This window comes from Bombina bombina, chromosome 6, assembly GCF_027579735.1.
Source record: "Bombina bombina isolate aBomBom1 chromosome 6, aBomBom1.pri, whole genome shotgun sequence".
Taxonomy (NCBI): domain Eukaryota; kingdom Metazoa; phylum Chordata; class Amphibia; order Anura; family Bombinatoridae; genus Bombina; species Bombina bombina.
Window position 1 is genome coordinate 847,826,155 of NC_069504.1, and position 21,490 is coordinate 847,847,644.

The window sequence follows — 21,490 nt, forward strand, 5'->3', positions numbered from 1 at the left end:
TTGGTGGAGGGGGTTAGCAGTAGCTGGGAGAGGGTAGGCGGTTAGGTTTGGATAGTGAAGGTGGGGGTGGTTTGGTTGGGGGGGTGGGCCCAGTAGGAGAACTTGGGGGGCAGTACAGGGGGGGGCATTAGCGGACCTTATCTTTGGGGCAGTTAGTGGGCGTGGCCCAGGAGTACCAGTGAAGTCTGAGGGGGATGGGGGAGGGGAGAATGCTTGGGAAATGGAGGGGGTTTGGTTGGCAATGGGGGGGGGTCAATATGATATTAAGTCTGTTATTTTTTCAGGGCCCGTTGGGGCGGACAGGAGGGGTATGGAGGCTCCAGAAGCCATGAGAGGAGAGAGTAGGGAAAGGCAGGAGCAGATTACGAATCCTCCATTGGAGTTGAACGCTAGTGGCAATCTGGATGAGGAGGATCCACTGGAGGGGACATCGTCTGGAGGAGGAACGGCTGGCCAGGTAGGGGGCATGTCTACACTGGTGCAGCTTCTTCAATTGTTGTCTCCCCAACGGAGAGCGGAGGGGGAAGGGCAAGGGGAAGCTGGTCGGGGGGCAGGGGGGGATAGAGGGGGGGACAGGGGTGATCTTATGATGTCTTCCTCACAGTCTGTAGGTGCGGGAAGTAGGAGAGAGAGGGGCACTTCGCACGTAGCGAGGGCTGCAGGGTCCGGCGGACGCCGGAGGTCCAGATCACCGATATGGCAGTCTCAGGGCGGAGGCAGGCCTAGTTCGCCGTCCCGAGCACGGTTGGAGAGGGATCGTGAAAGGAGCAGGTATGGCAGGGGGCGTTCTCCTGCCAGGCGAGATGGAGTGCGGAGGATGTCGGAAGTCAGCGGAAGCCGGGAAAGCGTAGGGCGAGAGCAGAGGAGAGAGCAAGTGTCGGGTCCTGGACAGGGGCCGGTGACGGTGCAGCAGCCTACAGGTGAGGTGATGGCTGGGGGAGTGCCAGGAGTGAGTGCAGTGGTGAAAGGTGAGAGAGAGACGTTAGTAGCAGGTTTGAAGGGGCTGTTGGCTGCGCTGGAGAAGCCTAGTGAGTCAAGGGTACCGGTGGCATTGGCATGGGTGGCCCCAAGAGAGGGGCTGTCGGGGGTGGCACAGGCGGCGTCGGGAGTGGTACAGCAGACTGGCAGGGTCACGGGCCAAGGGGGGGCATCGGCGGTAGCAGTAGGGGAAGTGGTTAGGGTGCCCGAAGGGGCGCTTCACAGGCCGTGCTTATGTTTGGTGGGTCCGTTAGGAATCTATCTAATGACTGAGTTGAGAGAGAAAATAGGGAAGAGGGAATTTGTGGAGATATTCTCCCTGTTGCCTTTGGAACATGTATTGGAAGTGGAGGATGAGAAAGAGAAGGGTAAGAAGGAAGAGGAGGAGAGAAAGAAAAGGTGGAGAAAGTTACCCAAGACTTTCGGGAATTGGTCCCGGGCTTTTTGCATATTAGCCAGTGTTTTCTGTGAGAAGTTCCCGGAACAGGGGGCATCTCTTTTTTGCTATTATGATGAGATAGCGGGGGCCTATAGAACCTATGGCGGTATGGCGTGGTGGAGGTATGATGAGGGGTTCTGTCAGCGGATGGCGGTTCGCCCGGAGATGCGTTGGGACGATAGGGACATGGGGATTTGGTTGGAGATGATGACCCCATTGCGGGGGAATCATTCCTTTCAGAGTTACGGGCAGGCCGGGGGTAGTGGGGGAACCGGTGCCGGAACTAGGACAGCCATATGCAAGGGGCTGTGTTTCCAGTTTAACAAGGGGCAGTGTAGGTTCCGTAGCTCCTGCAAGTACAAGCACGAGTGTTCGGTGTGTGGAGGGATTCACTCTGGGGCAAAATGCTTCCGGAAGGGCAGAATGGGAACCCAGCCAGGGGAAATGGGTCCATCGGGCACGGACGCCGGTGAAAGTAAAAAAGATGGTCCTGTGGCTAGAGGCGTACGCCCGTGAGTGGGGACATGCGGGGGATGCGGAGTTGCTCTTAACGGGGTTTAGTTCGGGGTTTATGATTCCGTTCAAGGAGCAAAAGGGGTCGGTTGTTGCGGGTAATTTAAAGTCGGTAAGGGACTTCCCGGATGTGTTGAGGGAAAAGTTGGGGAAGGAGATCCAACTTGGTCGAATCGCAAGCCCGTTGGGGGTGGTGCCAAAAAAGACTCCGGGTCAGTTTAGGATGATATACCATTTATCCCACCCGCGGGGGGTATCGGTGAATGATGGCATTGATCCTGAGCTGGTATTGGTGAAATATGCATCCTTTGATAAGGCGGTTGCGTTGGTGAGGGCGGCAGGGCATGGTGCCCTGATGGCTAAGGCGGACGTGGAATCTGCCTTCCGGTTGTTGCCGGTACACCCGAGGTGCCATCACCTTTTGGGGTGTAAGTTTGAGGACCAATTTTATGTGGACCTCTGCCTCCCGATGGGCTGTTCTATCTCCTGTTCATATTTTGAAAGGTTCAGCTCATTCGTGGAGTGGGTGGTGAAGAAAAAGTCAGGGAAAGTCTCGATAGTGCATTACTTGGATGACTTCCTGTTTGTGGGCCCGGCGGGATCAGAGGTATGTGAACGGCTGGTGGAAGCCTTCGGGGAGGTTGCTCGGGAATTTGGTATTCCCGTGGCAGCTGACAAATCGGAGGGTCCGACTTCGGTACTGAGCTTTTTGGGAATCGAAGTAGATTCGATGAAGATGGAATGCAGGCTTCCGGAAGACAAAGTCCGGGATCTGCGGGAGGTAATTGACAGGGTTCTGAGCTGCAAAAATGTCTTACTCAGGGAGGTACAATCGCTCTTGGGAAAGTTGAATTTCGCAGGGCGTATCATTCCCATTGGGCGAGTTTTCTGTCGCCGGTTGTCTCTGGCGACAGTTGGTGTGACCAATCCAACTTTCCATATCCGTTTGTCGGTGGATGTAAAGGAGGATTTGAGGATCTGGAAAATCTTTTTGGAAGATTTTAATGGGAGCTTGCTGATTCAGGAGCACGGGTGGTCGGTCGACCAATTGTGTCTATTTACAGATGCGTTGGGTGCCCGCAGTTTTGGGGCATTTCTGAATGGTAAGTGGTGCGCAGGGGCTTGGCCTCAGGTGTGGGGGGAATGGGGACTAACCAAGAATTTGACATTTTTGGAGATGTTCCCAGTAGTGGTGGCCCTAAGAATCTGGCCTTAGGAACTCAGGAACAAGAGGGTCTGTTTTCATTCTGACAACTTGGGTGTGGTGTGGGATATTAATCGCCTGATGGCAAATTCACCGGCAGTGATACGTTTACTACGGGCATTTGTGTTGGAATGCTTGCGTTGCTATGTTTCATGGAGAGCGGTGCATGTCCCAGGGCGCCTTAATGTAATTGCTGACTCTTTATCCCGGTTTCAGTGGGATCGATTCCGAGAGGCGGCCCCGGGGGCGGACGTGGAGGGCATGGAATGCCCGGAGGACCTGTGGCAGCTTGGTTGCCAGGAACGTTGAATCTGGTACAAGGGGCATTAGCCCCTAGCACATGGAGGGCTTACATCCGAGTGTGGAAAATGTGGCAGAATAGGATTGAGCTGGAGGACCGACAAGAAGGCGGTATGGAGTGGATGAGAATTTTGGTGGAATGGATAGGGTGTTGGGGGAGAGAGGGGCTGTCGCCCTCCGAGATCCGGAAGAGAATGGCGGCGTTGGCCTTTCTGTTTCAAATTTTGGGGTGTGTAGACATAACTAAGAATTTTGTGGTACGGATGGCGGTTAGGGGTTTGTGTAAGAGAAGGGCGTGGGCTGATGGACGGCGGCCGCTGACGTTTGCTATCCTAGAAGGGGTGGTTGAGAAGTTGGGGGGTATCTGTTTCTCGTGTTACGAGGAAATGTTATTTAGAGCGGCATGTGTGCTGGCCTTTTTTGGAGCGTTTAGGGTGTCGGAGTTGATGGGGTTAAACCGGCGGGATTGGCAAGGCCTGGGGAGGCAAGATGTGGTGTTGAAGGAAGAATCAGTGGAGATATGGGTGAGGAGATCCAAGACGGATCAGGAAGGGAAAGGAGCGATGGAAGTATTGCAAGAGATTGGGGGCCGTTGTTGCCCGGTGGGAGCGGTGCGGGAGTTTTTGAAGGTGTCATGTATCGGGACCGTTGTTGGTACATGTGGATGGAACCCCCTTATCCAGATTTCAATTTGTGGCATTGTTGCGGAAGGCATTGGTTGCAATGGGTTTGAGAGGGGAGGATTTTGGTTCTCATTCGTTTCGGATTGGGGCGGCAACAGAAGCTGCAAATCTGGGGCTGGACGCGGGGGTGATCAGAAAGATTGGCAGGTGGAGGTCTGAAAGGTTTCGGGGGTACGTGAGACAGGGGTTGGTGTTGCAACCTGGGAGTTATTGATGAGTGGCTATTTTTGTTTGCTTGACAGGGTCGGTGGAGTGCTGGATCTTGGGACACTCATATGTTTTTTGGGCGAGGAAGGCTGCTGCTGTCAAAGTGAATGGGTTGCAGTTTGGATTTTCCAGGGAGCAGGTGCACTTAAGGTGGTTCGGGATAAGAGGGATGAAATGGGCTCAGGTGGTTGGGAAGGTGACGGAGTTGGCCAAGATGTTTAATCCTCCCCGGGTATTGGTTATTCATGTGGGGGGGAATGACCTAGGGTACATGTCACAGAAGGACTTATTGTGGGGAATGAAGAATGGGCTTGATAGATTGCTGGAGTTGATCCCGGGTTTGGTTTTGGTGTGGTCGGAGATAGAGAGCAGGCTGGAGTGGCGTTCTGCTTGGGATTTAAAGAAATTGGAGTTATCTAGATGGAAGGTGAATAGGACAATGAGTGGGTACGTCAGACGGCTAGGTGGTGTGGGACTCAGACATGTGGAGTTTGAGGGTGAGTCGGGAAGGTGTTTCTACCTGAAGGATGGTGTTCATTTGAATGAAGTAGGGTTACACCTATTTAATTTCACTATTAAAGAAGGGATAGAAAAGGCCTTAGCTATGTGTGGCGGTACTCGCTGAAGGCGATTGGTGGTGGGGTGCTTGCTGTGGTCTATTGAGGCTTACGCCTGATGGATAATGGCTTGTACTTCTGTTGGTAACAGAAAGGGAAAAGTGATGGTTGACGCCCTGCCCTGAATAGGGGTGGGGGCTTATAGAGGACAGAAGCAAGCATTGGGGAAACTGTTAAGATATGAAAGGTTGATAATGTTGATATAAAGTTTAACTTATTGTTTATTGGTTAATAAACAAGCTGCGGCCTTTTCTTTCCCATAACTGGTGGTTGTGTCATTATTTAAGGTGGGATGGAGCGAACTCAGAAATGGGGGGTCAAGAGTAGCCCGGGTGACGTCTGGAGTGGAGGGCAGTTTGACCCCCCTCTTTGTGGGAGCAATGGTAGGCTCCGCTGTAGGGGTGGAAGAAGAGGGGAGGGGATAAATACCCCTCCCTGGCTTGGAACGTCATTGCAGAGTTAGGAGCAGCGCGGAAGGAAGAAGGTTTCCCGCCCTCCCTCCCTATAATAGGGTGATAAAGATGATGTATGTCGCAGCTATGGCGGGGTGCTTGCTTTGGTCTATTGAGGCTTACGCCTGATGGATAATGGCTGGTACTTCTGTTGGTAACAGAAAAGGAAAAGTGATGGTTGACGCCCCGCCCTGAAAAGGGGTGGGGGCTTATAGAAAAAAGAAGCAAGCATTGGGGAAACTGTTAAGATATGAAAGGTTGATAATGTTGATATAAAGTTTAACTTGTTGTTTATTGGTTAATAAACAAGCTGCGGCCTTTTCTTTCCCATAACTGGTGGTTGTGTCATTATTTAAGGTGGGATGGAGCGAACTCAGAAATGTAACATTTCAACAGGTCAAGTAACATTTTTCATAAACACAAATAATATTCATAATTCATCCAAGTGTGTGTTCATGCATGTGAGTGTGCATGTGTGCTTTTGTTTGTGTGGTTGCGTGTGTGTTTGTGAGCGTGTGTGTCAAAACTCTATTCTCTTCCTTGTAGGGTAGTATTGACTGAACTGAAATTAAATAATATTACATGAAAAAAGAAGAAAATTATACCATACAACACTGTGCACTATAAGGTCATGGGATAATATTCATAAGGTGATCTTCATACCTCAAAGAAAATGGAGAGAAATTTCCATAGTGTTAAACCATATGAGAATATCGCTTTAACACAATTGGAAAACTACTTACATGATTTTGAGCTACTATAGCTCTAAGTGATGCGCTCAGTAAAAATGGATCCTAGGCTGTATTTGTTGTAGGGGGTTCCAATATTTAATAACAAGAATACAAACGTGGATTCTTTAAAAAGCAAAGTCCTTGCAAAATTTAAAGACAACGATTATTAATCACTCTGGAGTCCCAGCTGCTATCAACAGGCAACACTTTCAGACCTTCTTCATGGATAGGTTTTAAAAGGGTCAGGTGCGACTTAGTTTCGATATGCCTGCCCCTCCTTGTGAGTTTGCCTTTGTGACTGCTAACTTGAAAAAGCAGAACTTTGCTTTTTAAAGAATCATTTTCCAAGATTACAAGTTTTGCGTTACAGTGCGGTATGGCTATACCGCTGAAAAATTGGCCATTGTGCGCTGAATGGACAGGTCTCCCATATTACAAGTCTCTGCAGTACGGCTATAATGCAAATGTTTTAGCCTTAACGCAAATCTCCATTCCGCACTCAAAAAATAATGAAGTTTTACAGGTTGTGCGTTCCGGCTTAAATGCTTGCGTTATGGCCTATGCCGCCTTGATCCATTCTGCGATCTGAGACCAGTAGTTATGGATTTTGCAAAACAAAAATGTTTCACAAAACTTATAACTTAAATATTACAAAGTACACTAACACCCATAAACTTACTATTAACCCCTAAACCGCTACCCTCCCGCATCGCAAATACTATATTAAACATATTAACCCCTAATCAACCGGCCACCCTCATCGCTGACACTAAATAAACCTATTAACCCCTAAACCGCCAGCCCCCACATTGCCAACACTATAATAAAGTATTAACCCCTAAACTGCCAGCCCCCCCACATCGCCAACACTATTATAAAGTATTAACCCCTAAACCGCCAGCCCCCCACATCGCAACTACTAACCTAAACCTATTAACCTATTAACCTAAACCTACTAACCCCTAAACCGCCGGCCCCCCACATCGCTACTACTATAATAAAACTATTAATCCCTAACTGCCGGCCCCCCACATCGCAAAACACTAAATTAAAATATTAACCCCTAAACCTAAAACCTCCCTAACTTAAAATAAAATTTACAATATAACTTCCTTAAAATAAATAAAACCTTACCTGTGAAATAAAAAAAACCTAAGCGTAAACTATAAATTAACCTTACATAATTATATTAATAAAATAATCGAAAAATAAAAAAACCTAAATTACAAGTTTAAAAAAAATATAACATTACTAAAAAAAAATAACATTACGAAAAATAAAATAAAACTAACATTACAAAAAATAATAAATGAAATTATTCAAAATAAGAAAAATGAAACCTATAAAAACAAAAAAGCCACCCCAAAATAAAAACACCCCTAACCTATCAATAAACTACCAATAGCCCTTTAAAGGGCCTTTTGTAGGGCATTGCTCTAAATTAAACAGCTCTTTTACTTAAAATAATTACAAAGTCCCCCCTACAAGTAAAACACCCGAACCAACTAACCCCCCAAAATAAAAAACCTAAGTCTAAAAAAAAAATAAGCTACCTATTGCCCCTTAAGTAGCATTCGTATGGGCATTCAGCTCTTTTTCGTCCATTAAAATAAAAAAGCCGTAATCTAAAAAAAAAAAAACAATGAAGATGGCAACGCCTGGAAGAAGACTTCACTGCCTGTAATAAGGCCTTCTCCGTCAGACTTCATGAACGGTGAGTACCTATTTGAGGCTTAGACAAAGGCCTATGTATCAAAGGTCTTGCAGACCTGATCCGACAGTGCGGATCAGGTCCGCAAGACCTCACTGAATGCGGAGAGGAATACGCTCTGCGTATTCAGCATTGCACCATCAGCTCACAAGAGCTGCTGGTGCAACGCCGCCCCCTGCAGACTCACGGCCAATCAGCCGCCAGCAGGGAGGTGTCATTCAACCCGATCGTACTCGATCGGGTTGAATTGTGGCGATTCCTGTCCGCCTGCTCAGAGCAGGCAGACAGGGTTATAGAGCAGTGGTCTTTAGACCGCTGTTCATAACTGCTGTTTCTGGCGAGTCTGAAGACTCGCCAGAAACACAGGCCCACAAGCTCCATACGGAGCTTGATAAATGGGCCTCTTAGGGTTTTTGGGTGTTTTTTTTGGGGTGTTTTTGTTTTTTAGATTAAGGCTTTATTATTTTAATGTGCGAAAAAAAGCTGAATGTCCTTTTAAGGGCAATGCCTATACAAATGCCCCTTTAGGGGCAATGGGTAGCTTAGGTTTTTTTAAGACTTAGGTTTTTTATTTTGGGGGGTTGGTTGGGTGTGGAGGTTTTACTGTTAGGGGGTACTTGGTAATTTTATAATGTAAAAGAGCTGTTTAACTTAGGGCAATTCCTACAAAGGGGCCTTTTAAATGCTATTGTTAGGTTTATTGTTAGGGGGTGTTTTTATTTTGGGGTGGCTTTTTTATAGGGCTATTGGTTTAGGTTTAATTTTTAATATTTTGTATAATTTCTTTTTTGTAATCTTAGTATTTTTTATTTTTGTTATAGTCGATTTTATTTATTTTTTAGTAGTGTTATTTGTTTTAATTTTCTAATTTTTCGTTTATTTTATTTTCGTAAAATAGTTGCTAGGTTTATATATAATTTAATCTTAGTTTTTTTATTTTTGCTTTACAGGTAAGTTTGTATTTATTTTAAAGATAGGTATATTATAACTTTAATTTAAAGTATAGGGGATAGTTAGGTTTAGGGGTTAATAGTTTAGTTTAGTGTTTTGTGATGTGGGGGGCCGGCGGTTTAGGGGTTAATAGATTTAGTTTAGTCTTTGCGATGTGGGGGGCTGGCGGTTTAGGGGTTAATATGTTTATTTAGTGTCAGCAATGTCGGGGCGGCGGTTTAGGGGTTAATATCTTTATTTAGTGTGAGCAATGTCGGGAGGTATTTAGACTTGGGGTTTATGTTAGGGTGTTTTAAACTTAACTTTCTTTTCCCCATAGACACCAATGGGGATTGGGTTACGGCGATCACCATTCCGCGATCGCAAGTGTTAGTTTTTTTCTAACACATTCTCCCCATTGATGTCTATGGGGGAAAGAGGAAAGCGTGCACGAGCACGTCAAGTCAGGCCTTGGATTTTGTGCGGTATGGAGCTTATCGCACCATATCGCACAGCACAGGGAGGTTTTCTGCAACTTGTAATGGCAGCGCTACGGAGAGTGCGATAATGGTAATTTTTTGCGTTATTTACGCACCCCATTTAGCCCAAAACTCGTAATCTCTGTGAATGTTTTTAACACGTCTGTATTCTTGTTAACAAATATTGGAAACCCCTTAAAACCAATAAAGTCTTGGATCCATTTTTACTTAGCGCATCACTTAGAGCTGTAGTAGCTCAAAATCATGTAAGTAGTTTTCCTATTGTGCTTAAGTGGATATTCTCATATGATTTAATACTATTACATTTTTTCTCCATTTTCTTTGAGGTATGAAGAAGATCACCTTTTAAATATTATCCCATGACCTATATAGTACATAGTGTTGTATGGTATTATATTCTTCTTTTTTCACATTTATTGTTTGATTATACACACTGTTATAATTTTACTATACATTATACTGTTTTGTTCTAAATAGTATTCCATATTTCAGTCTTTCCATTGTGTTGTCACTGGCAGAGCCCAATAAGTACACATAAATATAAGTGTATGTATATGTTTGTATATATACAGTAAAGCTTGGAAGTGAAGGGCACTCTCAGGGTGTTTTAAAGAACCACAATAATCTTTTTATTCAGAGTCTCAACAAGTCATCAAGGATAGAGTCGACGTTTCGGCTCACATCAGAGCCTTCTTCAAGACAAAGTTAATCTTACTTCGGCATGTAGCCGTACTCCCAAACAGGAAACGTACTATCATATACATATACAATTTATGTGGTTAATTTTTTAAAGGACATGAAACCCAATTTTTATCTTTCATGATTCAGATACAGTATGTGATTTTAAACAACTTCCAATTTACTTCTATTGTCTAAATTTGTTTTGTATTCTTTGTATTCTTTTGTTGAAAATGATACCTAGATAGGCTCAGGAGCTGCTGATAGATGGCTGAACATATATGCTTCATGTTATTTCCTCACCCGATGTGTTAAATAGCTCAGAGTAATGCAATGCTGCTTCTACAACAAAGAATACAAAGAAAATGAAGAAATTAGATAAAAGTAAATTGGAAAGTTGAAAAAATTGGGTTTCATGTCCTTTTAAGTAAATACTACACTTTAAGGGGTCTTGGTTTTTGTGTACTTTCCCGCCCTTTTTTGTATGGGGAGAGTCTATGCCTCACTCCACAAGACTCTCATCAAGTGTGAGATTACATATGCGGCTTCGCCCGCAAAAGCCAGCTACTCCGGTTTTTAGTCTGGTAAAAAATTGCTCAAAGTACGAGAGAATTTTTAGCGTTTTTGCTGTTACTCCATTTAAACTGAAATAAAGCCTTTGTTTTTTTATTTATTTACCTATAAAACCTATATCTTTTTTTGGCATAGAAAGAGCTTTCAGTCGATAACAGTTTCAACTAGTATTGATCTAGACCCATTTTGGTATATTTCATGAAAGTATATGGCCGTCAGATCATAAAAAAAAAAAAAATCATTAACATTTTCACAAACTTTTGGTTTCTCACGGAAATTATTTACACATAACTTGTGTAGTTATAAGACAAATGCTTGGAAAAGCTTCTCTAGGATCCCCTGTGTTTGGAATTAGCAGACATTTATGGGTTTACCAATGATGTTGGTAATCAAAAGGCCACTAATGGTACCTGTGCTCCGCACTTCTGAAAGAGGATTTTTATACACATTATGGCAAAAGATGCAAGGCCCATTTGGAATGGCATAAAGGCTGGAGTTCTCAAAATTGACCCCCAAAATTGCAGGTAGGGCCCCTAACCAAACATTTTTTATGTATGTAAGGTCCCTCCCCATCCCTCCCACCCAAACATTTTTCCTGTACTGTGGGTCCCTCCCACCCAAGCATCAGTGTGAGGGGCAATTTCTCTCCCTCCCTCCCTCCCAATCATCATTGTGAGGGCCTGTCCCTTCCACCCAAATATCACTGTGAGGGATCGGTCCCTCCCCCACCCTCTCACCCAAGCATCATATCAGAGCATCAGTCCCTCCCTCCCACACATTATATGAGGGCATGGTTCCTCCCCCTCCCAAGCACCATATGATGGAGTGGTCTCTCCAAAACCTCTTCCTAGCAACCTATGAGGGCATGGTCCCTCCCTCCCCCCTCCCAAGCACCAAATGAGGGCATGATCCCTCCATCCCCCCTCCCAAGCACCCTATTAGGGCATGGTCCCTCTCTCCCTTCCTTCCCAAGCATTATATGAGGGCATGGCCTCTCCCAAGTATCATTTAAGGGCATAGACACTTCCTCCCAAGCATCAAATGAGGGAGGTCATGGTCCCTCCCTCCCCCTCCCAAGCATCATATGAGGGCATGGTCCCTCCCACCCCCCTCCCAAGAATCATATGAGGTCATGGTCTCTCCCTCCCCAGCATCATAAGAGGGCATGGTCCCTCCCTCCCAAACATAATATGAGGGCATGGTCCCTCTCTCCACCCTCCCAAGCATCATATGAGGGCATGGTCCCTCTCTCCGCACTCCCAAGCATCATATGAGGGCATGGTCCCTCCCAAACATAATCTGAGGGCATGGTCCTTCCCTCCCCCTCCCAAGCATCATATGAGGGCATGATTCCTCCCTCCGATCTCCCAAGCATCATATGAGGGCATGGTCCCACATCTCCCTCCCTCCCAAACATCATATGAGGGCATGGTCCCTCCCCTCCCTCCCAAACATCATATAGGGGCATGGTCCCTCCCACCACATCAGATCAGAGGGCTGATCCCTCCTCCCACCCTCACACCACATCAGTTAAGAGGGCTGGTCCCTCCTCCCACCGCATCAGATCAGAGGGCTGGTCACTTCTCCCACCTGTCAACCGTACCAGATCAGAGGGATCGTCCCTCCCTACCACCCCCCCACCATATCAGATCAGAGAGCATCAGATCAGAGGGATGGTCACTCCTACCACCCTCCAACCGTACCAGATTAGAGGGATCATCCCTCGCTACCACCCCCCCACTATATCAGATCAGAGGACTGGTTCCTCCTCCCACCCTCACACCACATCCAATAAGAGGGCTGGTTCCTCCTCCCACTGCATCTGATCAGAGGGCTGATCACTCCTCCCACACTTCAATCGTACCAGAACAATGTTATCATCCCTCCCTACCCCCCCACCACATCAGATCAGAGGGCTGGTCCCTTCTCCAACCACATCAGATCAGTGGGCTGGTCCCTTCTCAAAATGCATCAAATCACAGGGCTGGTCCCTCCTCTCCAACTGTATCAGAGCAGAAGGTTGGTACCTCCCTCTTCCTCCCCCATCCGCTGCTGTGCCGCTTACCGCTTATGCTCCCACACCTCCTGCCAGCACCAGCAGATGCAGACAGCATTGCCCTTAAAAGGGCATTCAGCTCTTTTTCACTGCCCTTAAATGGGAATTCAGTCTTTTACAAAAGCCCAAAGCCCTAATCTAAAAACAAAACCCACCCAAAAAAATGAAATAAAAAAAACATAACACTGACCCCAGAATATCTACTCACGGTTCCTGAAGTCTGGACATCCATCTTCATCCAGGCGATGAGAAGTCTTCATACAGACGGCGACACCTTTATCCATCTCGGATGATTTGAACAGCCAATAGGATTTCAGTAGCTCTCATCCTATTGGCTCTTCTGAACAGCTAATAGGATTTCAGAAGCTCTCATCCTATTGGCTGATGTGAATTTGAAGAATTGTATGGCAGTGACCGTATGAAGAGGACACTCCTCGCAGGATGGGATGGGCTTTCAGGATGGCTCTGCTCCACGCCGCTGGGATGTGGGATGAAGATAGAAGACGTCCCTGAGATGAATGAAGGTGTCACCGCCTGGATGATGACTTCTCGCTGCCTGGATGAAGATGAATGTCTGGACCTCAGGAACTGTGAGTAGATATTCTGGGGTTAGTGGGGTTTTTTTTTCATTTTTTTGGTGTTTTTGTTTTAGATTAGGGGTTTGGGCTTTTGTAATAGAGCTGAATGCCCTTTAAAGGGCAGTGAAAAAGAACTGAATGCCCTTTTAAGGGCAATGTCCATACAAATGCCCCTTTAGGGGCAATGGGTAGCTTAGGTTTTTTTTAGAGATAGTTTTTTTATTTTAGGGGGTTGGTTGAGTGGTGGGTTTTACTGTTGGGGGGACTTTGTATTTTTTTTACAGGTAAAAGAGCTGTTTAACTTAAGGAACTGCCCTACAAAAGGCCTTTTTAAGGACTATTGGTAGTTTATTGTAGGCTAGGGGGTGTTTTTATTTTGGGGGGCTTTTTATTTTTATAGGGCTATTAGATTTGGTGTAATTGTTTTTATTTTTGATAATTTTGTGTATTTTTTTTAAGCTTCGTGTTTTTTATTTTTCGTAATTTAGTGTTTATTATTTTTTGTAATTTTAGATTTTTTTTTTGTAGTGTTAGGTTTTTTTTTTAATTTGTAATTTATATATTTTAATTGGTAGTATTTTTTTTATTTTATTAGAATAGTTATGTTAATAGTTACAGTTAATTTATAGTTTAATGTTAGGTTTATTTTTATTTAATAGGTAAGTTTTTATTTATTTAAATATAGTTATATTGTAATTTTAATTTAAAATTAGAGGGATGTTAGGTTTAGGGGTTAATAGTTAAATTTAGTGTTTTGCGATGCGGGGGGCGGCGGTTTAAAGGTTAATAGGTTCATTTTGTGGCGGCGATATGGGAGGCCAGAGGTTTAGAGGTTAATAGGTTTATTTAGTGGCAGCGATGTGGGAGGCCGGAGGTTTAGGGGTTAATAACTTTATTATAGTGGTGACGATGTGGGAGGCCAGAGGTTTAGGGGCTAATAACGTTATTATAGTGGCAGCAATGCCGGGGAGCAGCAAATAGAGGTTAATATATTTAAATAGGGGGGGCGGAGCCAACCGCCGAAGCAGCAAGACGTGCTTTGTGGAGCTCCTGGGGCTGGCTGAAGTTATGCAGCTTTAGTGGAGGATATTCACCGCAATTTTGGGGAAAAAAAAATACTATTAGATTGTGACTCCACATGCTGAAAATAATATATTGGCTGCTCAAGTAACTTGGAGCATATATACTGGGATGAATCCCCCTGATTGATGTGGCTCCACTGATACAAAATGGCGCTATCATTTTCCATTTTCTAAAACAAGCTGATCTACTGATATAACAGCAAATCCTCTGAAAAGCTCCGCTCCGCTACTTTAGAGAGAGAGAGAGGAATCCTCCTTACGAGTGGCCTATGTATAGCTACTGATCTTGCAGCGTCAGCGCTTCTTTTATCGACTTATATACGATGATGGAACCTAAGCAAGAGTTAATGGCGCACATGACACCTGTAGGGGATGTTATTCTCCGTGCCCTGGAATTCTTATTTCAAAATTCTGCAGTGCGATAGAGACATGTCTGGAGGAAGTATTCCTCCCGATTTCTGAACCTGACCTCACATCCTGCCTGACTCCCGAAGTAAATATCGAAGTTTGACATGCTGATGTCGGTGTGAGAGGAGCAGCGACATTACAGAGTACAGTGAAGGTGCTGTATTACATAGAAGAAGACCTGATAGTGCAGTGGGTTGACTCATATAGAGAGATTGGATGGTCTTGCTCTGCTGCTCAAGTGGTCCGTATGGATAGCAAGATAATCCGGAAGATCTTGAATATATCGTTAAGAGACGATCAAGAAAGAGAATCAGGGGCCTTAAACTTTCGCGCCATGGCTGAAATGGGGAGCTATAGTCATAGTTGCCTTCCTTTGACACAGTTTTATTTGCCGGTTGCGGTATCACTGTGGAAGACAGACATAGGATAAGGTACTGCTTTGCTACCCCCCATGTGACATTCTGGAGAAAAATTTATAACTTTTTTTCTTTTTTCAAGTTGGAATGATCGTTGTGTATGGTGCGTTTTGTTTTCTTTCCCTTCTCATGGACTTCTACATTGAATATAATAGCCCAATCTAGGATCACTCCTTGACTTAAATGAACGTAAAATCCTGGATTGTTGGGTTTACTTGCTCCCCTGCTGTAATGTTATGTTAGACTAAGTCATCTATATCCACACAATGCTCCCCACATACACTTGTGTTTCTTTCAATTAAGTTTTATATTAGCTCGGGACATGGTGCTCCTTGTCCTATAGTAATAGCAATGAGGCTTGTTTGTGTAGTTATAATTTTATTCAAGTTAATATCCTGGTAGGTAATGCTTATAGAATTTTATGTATGCTCTGAATTTCAGCTACTCATTTACTGCCTAATATTTACTGCCTATATGCCTAATACAAGACGATTCTGTTACTTAGGCCCCTCTTAGTCTCACCTCTGCATTGTTCCCGGCGTGCTGCTTGGGTATAGGGCCCATGCTTGGGTAGCATGACCTGGTACTGTACAGATGATAATTAAGAGCTGGATTGCAGTATTTGTAAGCATCCAACCGTATTTGTGTGATCCTTAATATGTTTTGACTTGTAGAGAGTTAATGTATATATGCAACAAGTCCTATTGGAGTGGTTCAGTGAAACTTTTAACAATTTGCTTTTCTCCACCAGAATTTGGTTGTGATACGCAAGGCAGAGCTTATATATTCTGTTCTATGCCTGATAGTCCATATCAAGTGTTTTTTCTCCAGGGTCGTCCGAGACTGTTTTTCAATTTTCTTAAGTTTTTTGCTAGCTGTTTTATATGTATGGCAGACATATATCATGTTGGTTACATCTAGTTAAATTTGCTTAAATGTGTTTAGACTAGAGATTAGAGAAAACCCTAGATTACTGACACTTATTTAGTCCCATTAGTTTTGCCCTTTTGTACTTTTGGCTCCTATAAAAATGGCTCCACCCCCCATAACTCTTAGTTTATTTCATAAACAACGGGACGCAGATCCCTCAGAATTGTTCCCTAAACTATACTATTAAAGCGGTGTGTTTTACTCCTACAAAGCTATTACCCCTTCCCCAATTATTTATAGTTAGATCAACTACAGGGAGTGCAGAATTATTAGGCAAATGAGTATTTTGACCACATCATGCTCTTTATGCATGTTGTCTTACTCCAAGCTGTATAGGCTCGAAAGCCTACTACCAATTAAGCATATTAGGTGATGTGCATCTCTGTAATGAGAAGGGGTGTGGTCTAATGACATCAACACCCTATATCAGGTGTGCATAATTATTAGGCAACTTCCTTTCCTTTGGCAAAATGGGTCAAAAGAAGGACTTGACAGGCTCAGAAAAGTCAAAAATAGATATCTTGCAGAGGGATGCAGCACTCTTAAAATTGCAATGCTTCTGAAGCGTGATCATCGAACAATCAAGCGTTTCATTCAAAATAGTCAACAGGGTCGCAAGAAGCGTGTGGAAAAACCAAGGCGCAAAATAACTGCCCATGAACTGAGAAAAGTCAAGCGTGCAGCTGCCAAGATGCCACTTGCCACCAGTTTGGCCATATTTCAGAGCTGCAACATCACTGGAGTGCCCAAAAGCACAAGGTGTGCAATACTCAGAGACATGGCCAAGGTAAGAAAGGCTGAAAGACGACCACCACTGAACAAGACACACAAGCTGAAACGTCAAGACTGGGCCAAGAAATATCTCAAGACTGATTTTTCTAAGGTTTTATGGACTGATGAAATGAAAGTGAGTCTTGATGGGCCAGATGGATGGGCCCGTGGCTGGATTGGTAAAGGGCAGAGAGCTCCAGTCCGACTCAGATGCCAGCAAGGTGGAGGTGGAGTACTGGTTTGGGATGGTATCATCAAAGATGAGCTTGTGGAGCCTTTTCGGGTTGAGGATGGAGTCAAGCTCAACTCCCAGTCCTACTGCCAGTTTCTGGAAGACTCCTTCTTCAAGCAGTCGTACAGGAAGAAGTCTGCATCCTTCAAGAAAAACATGATTTTCAAGCAGGACAATGCTCCATCACACGCGTCCAAGTACTCCACAGCGTGGCTGGCAAGAAAGGGTATAAAAGAAGAAAATCTAATGACATGGTCTCCTTGTTCACCTGATCTGAACCCCATTGAGAACCTGTGGTCCATCATCAAATGTGAGATTTACAAGGAGGGAAAACAGTACACCTCTCTGAACAGTGTCTGGGAGGCTGTGGTTGCTGCTGCACGCAATGTTGATGGTGAACAGATCAAAACACTGACAGAATCCATGGATGGCAGGCTTTTGAGTGTCCTTGCAAAGAAAGGTGGCTATATTGGTCACTGATTTGTTTTTGTTTTGTTTTTGAATGTCAGAAATGTATATTTGTGAATGTTGAGATGTTATATTGGTTTCACTGGTAAAAATAAATAATTGAAATGGGTATATATTTGTTTTTTGTTAAGTTGCCTAATAATTATGCACAGTAATAGTCACCTGCACACACAGATATTCCCCTAAAATAGCTATAACTAAAAACAAACTAAAAACTACTTCCAAAACTATTCAGCTTTGATATTAATGAGTTTTTTGGGTTCATTGAGAACATGGTTGTTGTTCAATAATAAAATTAATCCTCAAAAATACAACTTGCCTAATAATTCTGCACTCCCTGTATATACACTAGATGGATATGTTATAGATATGTATAAATTGGTTCAATTATATCTAAAGATCCAAAAGGGATCTTTTATTAAATTAACCTCCATACTACCCTTCATATTTGATAGGCTAGAGGTCCAGAGTGGCCCTATGTTTGACATGGAGGTGGAAAACTGAGGATTTATAATTTATATTTCTTTTCACTCTTTACTAAAGGTACCACAGAGATAGCTGACTAGGTTACTATACTTAACTGTATTTTATATCTCTGTACTTATCTGTTCATTTGTCATTTTACCGTTAGGATACTTATTGCTGGTTTACTCTTGAAACTTCATAAAGGTATTCATATATGTCTAATGTCTCTAAATAGTGTCATATTATTATGTATATGAACAGTATTTTATATTTTGGAAATTTGCCTTTACAGGCTAAGGGCATATGTAAGTGGTTACCTTGTATTGTATTTTATATATGTTGATATTTATATTCAATGCAAGATTTTTGTTTGTTCAACTTTAATCCTCAATAAAAATATAATTTTTTTTTTTTTTTTTAATATATTTAAATAGAGTTGGCGATGTGGGTGGGCGGCAGATTAGGGGTTATTAGGTTTATTTAATAGTTGTGATGTGGGTGGGCAGCAGATTAGGAGTTAATAAGTTTTAAATAGTGTTTGTGATGTGGGAGGGCGGTGGTTTAGGGATTAATAGGTAGTTTGTAACAGTTTAGTTATCAATTTTGTGAAAAATGTTTGTTTTGCAAAATCCATAACTACTGCTCTCAGATGGCAGTATGGATTGTGTCGTATAGGCTGTAACGCAAGCTTTTTAGCCTGAACGCTAACAACCTGTAATACCGGTGCTATGAAAATCCCACAAAAAAACGTAATTTTTTTGAGTGCGGAATGGACGTTGCGTTACAGGCTAAAATGCTTGCGGTATAGCTATACCGACACGACTTGTAATATACGTTCCTGGCCATTACGTTGGAATGGCCATTTTTTCAGCGTTAAAAGCCGTACCACAACACTTATATATATATATAGAATTCCACAAAATGTCATCTATTTGTATACCTACCAATTTTTCCCATTTAGGTCTAGATTACAAGTGGACCACTAATTAGTGCTTTTGCTAGAGTGCTAATTGCGCTAGAAGTAAACCTTTTGCGGTCGTCGGATTGTGCCAGTATTACTAGTTGAAAGTAAAAGTTATTGCTCCATCGCTAATCCGACCAGCCCAAAAAGCCAAACTTTCACTATCGAATGTGATATCCGATTCCCCCATAGAAGTCAATAGAGAATAAAAAGTGGAAAAAACTAACACCCTACTCTTGTGCTAACCTGAATCGCTATAAGACCCCTACTCTAATAACCTCTAAACTTCCCCATAGCTCAAAGTGTAGTAGGTTACTTTGCAGTGGGGGGCTGACAGTTTAGGGGTTAATAGTGTAGTGGGTTACTTTGAGGTGGGGTGTGTGGCAGTTTAGAGGTTAATAGTGTAAAGAGGTAGTTTTCAATGTGGGGGGGGGGGGTGGCGGTTTAGGGGTTCATGGTGTAGTTTAGTGCAACTGTTTCCTCCGGACAAATGCTTTACGCAACCTTTCAGGTCGCGTAAAAAGTGAGTGGTAAATCCGATTACTTTCAACTTGTAATACAAGCTCATATTACCACTCAAATCTACCCATAGAATATATGGGGGAGCTAGATAATAAGTGGAGTACAAAATTATGCTTACGCAAGTGCAATATTACTTCTCCACTTAGTATTGCCAGCGCATGTAAATGTGCGCTGGTATTACAAGTAAGGAGCAATGCGAATGCAACCTCAGGTTCGCATTGCCTGGAAGCTTTGTGCTCACAAGAGCGTGCTTCTATGGGCTCCAAAGGGAGCCTTGTTTCTATGCCTTCAGACATGGAAAACTACCAAGCGCAGTGCAGGGGGGCAAATCTCGCAACATTGGGCAGCAAAATAAAAAAAATGAATATATACATATATATTTATTTGTTTATATGTGTATATCCACATAATAACACATAAATATATACGTATGTATATAAGTATATACATATACTGTATATTTAGAGTGAAAACACAGTCGCCATTTACCTCTACGTAAAGACACTTTAGGTACCTTTTTTTCTTACACCCCACATCCCCTCACTTTAACCCTTTATAACTGCTTCGTGCAGTTTAAAAATAAAAAATAAATATGCTCATATGTCTTCTTTATTTAAGGCGCAATTGGGGCAACTTTTTAAATGAAACCAGAGGTCTGATCTGAAGTTCGCTTAGTGCCCAGTGAAACAGCGAGCTTGCGGGAGCATTAACCAGCCGCTTGTAATAGCTGGTTATTTACCATGCGCCCATAAACTGGCAAATTAACCCCTTATGGGCGCACATGAAAGTAGCACTCCACACGTAATCTAGCCTGGGAAGTGTAAATTACTGTGAGTTCATGCAAACAGATTTGCTTGATTTTAACAGCGTGCCACTAGTAATATGGATCTGAGTGTAAAGAACACCACAATCTTGCAATCTCATTTACGCTCCACACGCTAACGATAGGGCTCCACTCGTAATCTGGCCCTTATTTGGATTCCTACAACTTTTGTTTCTTTTGTTCAGAGAAACAAGGTCATGTGAACCCTGAGGTCCCAGGCACTTTCCTATTGTGTGTGACATTATCAAGCACAGCGAGCTGATTTTTTCTTCATGGCAGACCAAGGAACCCTTGATCCCTCCTCATACTTCATTCCCTGCTGCTGGGAAGAGCTATGCTTGCCTCTCTCTGAGCATGGGATGCAGAGGTTAAAGGGAACAGACTGTTTCATTGCTGTAATAAAAAAAAGACTAAGCAGTTTGTTATAATAGAAATCATTGCAATATCTATTATTCATCACTTTAAAAGGATTTTTACCTATTATTACTTTTTTTCTTAATTTGTGTTGTGTCCATTATTTCCTGCCACAGCTCTACAAGGAGCCTGGGGCCTCTGTAGAAAGGCAAATTAGCAGTTTTTTCCTTTGAAGTGTTGCTAGGAGACACCTATCTGCTAGTTGCAATTAGTTTATTGCCCATATTCAATATCAATGGCTCTCCAGTTGTGGGCAGTGGCTACACTGAGAATTTGCAAGTGCTCATTTAGCAAGAAATCAAGTAAGTTGTTTGTTGTTTTTTATATATATATTTTTAAAAAATATATTTTTATTGAGGTTGTTATAAACATATACAGTGCATATAAAATTGCAAACATTTTAAGTAGTACAGACGTTGGGATAAAATTCACAGTGATAAAAATAGTGTACAGTCAGGTACATACAGATTTAAAATGAAATAGACAAAGATAACAGTAACCTCATTTTTATAATTATCTGAACCTCCTCTGAAATAAATAGGCCACTCTTGGACCATAGTAAAATATATATACTCGATGGAGGTAAGTCGAATCTATAGCCACTTTTGGGCTTGGTAGAACATAGAGAATACCTCAGTAATACTTTATATAATTGTGACAAAACTAAAATGGAACAGCAAACTAATAAGAGAACACTATGTCACATGAAATTATATGCATAGACTTCAGTATATATATCAATATTATTGGTAATAGAAGATGGAATTTCTATAGGATTTATTTTCCTAGGCTTACGTAAGCCCAATGGAGTAGGGAGGGGAGCGCGGAGATGTTCGGGTATAAATGTT